This window comes from Camelina sativa, chromosome 1 (assembly GCF_030686135.1).
Source record: "Camelina sativa cultivar CO46 ecotype springtype chromosome 1, ASM3068613v1".
NCBI lineage: Eukaryota > Viridiplantae > Streptophyta > Magnoliopsida > Brassicales > Brassicaceae > Camelina > Camelina sativa.
In genome coordinates this window covers 18,740,402-18,746,787 of record NC_141880.1, presented here as the reverse complement: position 1 = coordinate 18,746,787, position 6,386 = coordinate 18,740,402, and the positions used below count along the sequence as shown (strand labels likewise).

Genomic DNA, 6,386 nt, shown 5'->3' with positions numbered 1-6,386 from the left:
TTGCCAATGGAGGATCCACTAGATCACCTTGATGAGTTTGACAGAATCTGTGGACTCACAAAGATCAATGGAGTGAGTGAAGATGGATTCAAATTAAGGCTCTTCCCATTTTCTCTTGGAGACAAAGCTCACCTTTGGGAGAAGACTCTTCCTACTGGAGCTATCACCACATGGGATGCATGCAAGAAAGCTTTTCTGGCCAAGTTCTTCTCCAATGCAAGGACTGCTAGGTTGAGGAATGAAATTTCTGAGTTTGCTCAAAGGAATAATGAGAGCTTTTGTGAAGCTTGGGAGAGGTTTAAAGGATTCCAAACTCAGTGTCCTCAACTCCAGAATGAAGTATATGGAGAGTAACATTGCCTCTACTTCAGCTCCTAAACCCAACCAACTCCCTGGAAAAGCTGTTCAAAATCCAAGGGAGTTCACTGCAAAATCCATTCATATCTCTGATGAGGAAGTCACTGAGGACAGTGAAGTCCAAGTTTGGGGGAATTCATTAGTTACTGAAGCCCCAAGTGACGTTTGTGCAAAGCAACTGGAGTCCGTTATTGCACTCGACCAAGTACTCGAACAGCCACTCGATCGAGTGCATGCTCGAGTGGTCTATCGTGTTGCAGACTCAGAAGCTGTCAAGCCTGCTAAGTACACTCCTCCTGCTTACAAGCCACCTCTTCCATTCCCAGGACGTTTCAAAGCACAAAAGATTAAGGAGCTTAGGGAAATCATTGAGAGAAAGGAGATGATGGCTAAGCAACAAGAGGAAGAGAAGGCTTTGAAGGAAGTGATTGTGATTGAAGAAGCTGTGGTTGAGGAAGTGTTGGCCATACAAGAGATCACCATTGCTTACCAAGAAGAAGAGAGAGGAGCTGCCTTGGAATAGTATGATCCATATCCTCTCTACAAAGACTTTTTGCTTGATTTGTCAAAGAAGAAGGCTGAAGCTCAAGATGAGAAGGATCTTGAGGACCTTGGAGGAGTTATCATTCCAATCAAGCTTAAGGATCCAGGTCCATTCTATCTGCCTTGCACACTTAGCTATCTTCACTACAACCAATGCCTTTGTGATTTGGGAGCTTCAACAAGTGTGATGCCATACTCCATAGCACAAAAGCTTGGGAGAACTGATTTCAAATCCACCAACCTTCATATTTGTCTAGCTGATGGGTCAAACAAGGAGATAGTTGGAAGGTTGGAGAATGTTCCAGTCAAGATAGGGATGGCAAGGGTTCACACTTATTTTGTGGTGTTGGAGATGGACAAGGAACTTGAAGATCCAATCATTCTTGGAAGGCCATTCCTAGCCACTGTTGGAGCAGTTATTGATGTCAAAGAGGATCTTGTGACCTTGAACATTGCTGAAGATATAGCCATGAAGTTTAACATCTATAACCCAACCAACCTTCCTACCATTGATGATCAACCTTTTACTATCAAGAAGGTTCAAGTGGTGAAGCAACTCCAAAGGCTAAGCTCTCCTTTCAAGATGATTATGTGGAAAAGCTTAAGAGGTCAGTTCAAGAGTTGACTAGTATGGTTGAGGATCTTCAAGTTAAGCTGAACAAGAGGTCCTTAAGGAAGGCAAGACCAAGGCTCAAAATCAAGAAGAAACATGGTTTGTGTGTTAAGGGTGAGGTGATCAAGGATCAACTTCACAGTGATCAAGAGGTTCCAGGGAGGATTTCATCACCTCCTTGGTATCTAAACCAAGTCTAAAAAGGACACCAAAGTCAAGCTTAGTGACTTTAAACAAGCTCACTAGGGAGGAAGTCCCTAAGGTATCCTTTGTAAATATGGTTTATTTTCCTTGTAGTTTTGATGTGTTTTCTTTTATATTTGTGTTGGACAGGACTTTAGGTGAGAATGTAGTTGGGTAAGGAGAGATTTAGACTTGGAGAAGGAGACTCGCAAGCCCACTCGACCCCCCACTCGAGCACGTACTCGACCGAGTCCCGGTCGATCCCCATCGTCGAGCTGCCCCAATCTCCACCTCCAAGTCACCAACAAGACCCCAACTACTCCTATGACAGCATGCAGATGGATGTGGACAACTACTTCCACAATCCCTAAGGTACCACTATCACCTTCCCTTGTAGATATCATTGCATTTGACATTGTGTTTTGTTTTTTGTTTTTCATCTTGAATCCTCAATCAAATTTCTTTCACACAGGGACTGTGTGATTTAAGTTTGGGGGAGGGTTTGAGATAGCCTTTGACATTGTGTTTTGTGATTCTTATTTCAAATTTTTAGCATAATCATGTTAATACTTGCATAGCATCTAAGGCATAGAAAAACCCTAAAAATTTGAAAAGTTTTGCAAAAATCTTTATAAAAAAAAGAGAGTGTTCATGTAGTTTGCACTGCACATTAGGATCTTGTTTAGCATGTTTCATGTAGGATTGTATAGTACTTGCATTAGGGATCTATGATGAGTATTCTCTTATTAGCTTGTTTATTCACTAGACTAGGATCAATGCCCAAGTTAATAGTACTTTGATGCTAGTTGAGTGGTTAGAATAAGATTGAACCAAGCCTTGAATTCCTACATTGCATTTGGTCTAAATTGAAGCATGTTCAGATTTGAAACCATTTCCTATTTATAAGAACCTAATATTGACTTTCAATTATCAATGTGTGCAATGCTTTAAACTCATGGATACCACATACATATTTGGATCATCTTTTTCCTTTTTACCACTCTTGTTGATCCAAGTAGCTGATTTCCTCATTAAGAATCAGTTCCCCTACCCCTAAACCAAACCTTCTTTCAAGCCATGTTTATTCTTGTGTGTGTGAGGCCTATTTTTGGGATTGAGCTTGGTAGAAAGTGTTAGGTTTGAACTGACAAGAGTAAAGCCTTGTGTAGTTCTAGTTTGCATTTTTCAAACTAGATAGGACTAGGTGGTTCACTTGTTGGGTTTGGGACTTGGCTATTATGAAAAGAAAAGAGGAAAAAGAGAAAGAAAAGGTTAGGGTCTTTAGGAGGGGAATGTGTTTAAGAAAATTTAAAGTCTAGTGAAAGAATGGGAAGAATAAGGTTGTTTAAATATGGTTCTAGTTAAAGAAAAGAAAGAAAGAAAAGAGAAGTCTAGCAAAATGCTTATATGTCCTAAGAATAAGAAGAAAAGAGAACCATAGCCAATGAGTAAGAATCCCCCATTCCACTAGAAAGATCAAATAAGAAACCTCTCCTAAGACTTTAAAACCAAAAAGAGAAAAGGGTGAAAAAGAAGAAAAGAAGTTAAAGGGTAGCACTAGGATCAATTGGGTTTAGATTGATAGGATAAACACTTTGGGTACCTTTGGGTAGACAAGGTTTTGTTCTTGTATGTGTCTAAGTGTTCTTACCTTTAGCATTCTTCTAAAGCTCAATTCATTTTTTATGAGAGAACCTTGATATTGATAAGCCCTACTCTAAAAAGAGACCATCATTGTCTCTAAACCTTTTACTGCCAAGCCAAATGAGTTTAAGCATTGCATAGAATTGATTCATGTTCTTGATTAATGAATGTTAAAGGAAATGGTTGATTTGAATGCATGTGGATGTCTAAGGCTCAAATCAGTGAAGGTTGTGATATGCTTGTCTAAAGTCTTTAAGTATAGCTCATTCAACTTGCATCATAGTACTAGTAACTTGGACATTGATTCTAGATAGTCTATTTGCAAGCTTTAGGAGCTGAGATCCCACTTTCAAACCTCACCTACCTTCTTTTGTCTTTGATTATTTGCTTGAGGGCAAGCAAAGACTAAGTTTGGGGGTGTTGATGTTCATATATTTTACCTTGTTTTCCCTTAGTTTATTCACAACTTTTGCATCTCTTGCTATCCATTTAGGCCATTATTGTGTAGCTTTAGGCCTAATCATGCATTAGAGTATAGTTGCATTGCATTTGCATCTTTTCATGCATAAACAGGTGATTTTGGAGCTTAAGGAGCATGGAAGCAATGCTGAGGAGAAGTGAAGCTGTTCTGAGGAGAAAACAAGAGAGTTAAGGCTGTAGAATCAAGGTCCGGAGTCCAACTCGACCGCACCACTCGACCACCACTCGACCGTGTGCTGAGGAGGACTCGACCGAGTGGAGAATGCACGAGAGAAGCCAGCTCGACCAGCCACTCGACCGAGCACTGGTCGAGTTGATCGAGCCGTTGACCACTTTGACTTTTTGTATTTTTAGGGCTTCCACCTCACCTCCTATATAAGGCACTTGTACTTGCAGCCACAAAGGAAGTCTTATATTTTGTTTAGTTATTTTAAGTCCAGCTTTTTAGAGAGTCTAAAACCTAGTTTTTACCTTTTTTAGATATTATTCCTTTTGCACTTTTCTTTTATTTTAGATCTTGTACTTGTTTGAGAGAGAAATACTAGATTCTTATATTTTGTTTGTTTCATAACTTTCAAAGTATTAAGATTTCGAGTTTTATTCCTTCATCAATATTGTAGATCTCTGTTTCATCTTTCTAATGATGCAAGTTTCATTAGTTTCTGGGTTTTTGACATATTTCACCATGTGTTCTTGTGAGTAGTTTGTTTAGGACCTTGAGGATGGGTTAGGCTGGGTTGATCTTGTGGTTTGTTTGATTTGGTCAAGCTTGATTGTTGTAGATCTCTTCTAGGCTAGATGATCTTAATGCTGATCCTATATCTGAGAGGGTAGGGTTTGATTTCAAGCATCTTAGCATCACACCAATGTCTAAGGAGCATAGATAAGGCTAGATCTAGAGCTTACCATTAGGCTTGCTAAGAGATTAGGAGTCTTGTTTGGTTTGAGATGTATTGCTTAATGCCTGCTTGTGTAGATTCTTTTCTTTGTGAGAACAAGTCTAGAAATGCATAGGTTTGATTGTTTCTTGCCATGAGAGTGGATTAAACATGTATTAGAATAGTATGTCTAAAGATCAGCTCAATGTTTGCTTGAGATTTGTTGACCAAGTTAGATAACCACAATGATTAGCTCAGCCCATGAATCCCTCCTGAAGGCCTTCTTTGTTTATTGAAATCTTAGTCTAAATATCATTGCTTCCTTGTTGTTTGATTAGTTTTAGCATTGCTCTGTTTTTCTTGTGTTGCTCTGTTTTCACGTTCAAGTCTAGCTCGACCACGTACTCGACCTACACTCGGTCGAGTGCTGCTCGAGTTCATCCCCAGAACTTGTGTTTTTGATTTGTGATTGTCTTGTTTCATTCCTGTTTCATTTCCATTGCATTCACATAGTTTCCTCTTCATTACTTGTCTTGCATTAGTTCATTAGCATAGTGTCTATCTCTGTTCTAGTTTCATTATAGCTTTAATTTGTCTGTTCTGTTTGCATTTAGTATCTTGTTCTAGTTGTTTTTACTTTCTGCATTTCTTATCTCATTTTAGGATTGTTAGTGACAAACAATCTTTACAATTGGCTTGACTTAGACTCATATGCACATCTTAATTGTTCACAATCACTCAGATAGGATTGACACCTCTTATACTGCAACTGCATAAGGGGAATTGAAACACCCTGACTTCTATTCATTCCATACATCATCATTCCATACATCTTTCTTTCACCACACCACAAAGAAAGTCAGTTTCAATTTGGCGTCGTTGCCCATTTGAGTGTGTTTTGTGACATTTAGGATCATTATTAGTCTAAGATTAAGTTCGTTTTAAACACTTGTGAAGTTACTGAACTGGAATCTTCCTTTGCTTGGCTGTTTTGTGTTTCAGGTACCCACTCGACCACCTACTCGACCACCACTCGACCGAGCTGTGATCGAGCACTTGATCGAGCCAGAAGCCGGACCTAAATAGCCATTACTTCCCAGTCGACTCGACCACCCACTCGAGCCTGCGCTCGACCGTGTACCTGTTCGAGTCTGTAGTAGAGTTTGTTGATGCACACAAGGTCAAAAGGCAAAGACAGTCTTCAACAGCCTATTGAGAACATCCACAGGCTACAAAAGGGTTTGAGACATAAGCAAGGAAGAGTAGTTCAACAACAACAAGGTCAAGACATCATGGAGCAACAAGCTGTCCATGAGCAAAGACCAAGGCACATTGGTGCAGGAGATGCACCCAATACCGACAACCAAAGGGCTGGAATTGTGCCACCTTCAGTAGCAAACAATAACTTTGAGATCAAGAGTGGATTGATCTCAATGATACAAGCAAACAAGTTTCATGGGTTGCCAATGGAGGATCCACTAGATCACCTTGATGAGTTTGACAGAATCTGTGGCCTCACAAAGATCAATGGAGTAAGTGAAGATGGATTCAAATTAAGGCTCTTCCCATTTTCTCTTGGAGACAAAGCTCACCTTTGGGAGAAGACTCTACCTACTGGAGCTATCACCACATGGGATGCATGCAAGAAAGCTTTTCTGGCCAAGTTCTTCTCCAATGCAAGAACTGCT

The 6,386-nt window shown here is 39.9% G+C and overlaps 1 non-coding gene across 1 annotated transcript; it reads right to left on the bottom strand.

Moving 5' to 3' along the window:
- Positions 1-228: 228 nt before the first annotated feature.
- On the bottom strand, positions 229-335 carry LOC147950108 (small nucleolar RNA R71). Its single transcript, XR_015565495.1, has one exon. It is a non-coding gene; the product is annotated as a small nucleolar RNA R71 (small nucleolar RNA).
- Positions 336-6,386: the final 6,051 nt, after the last annotated feature.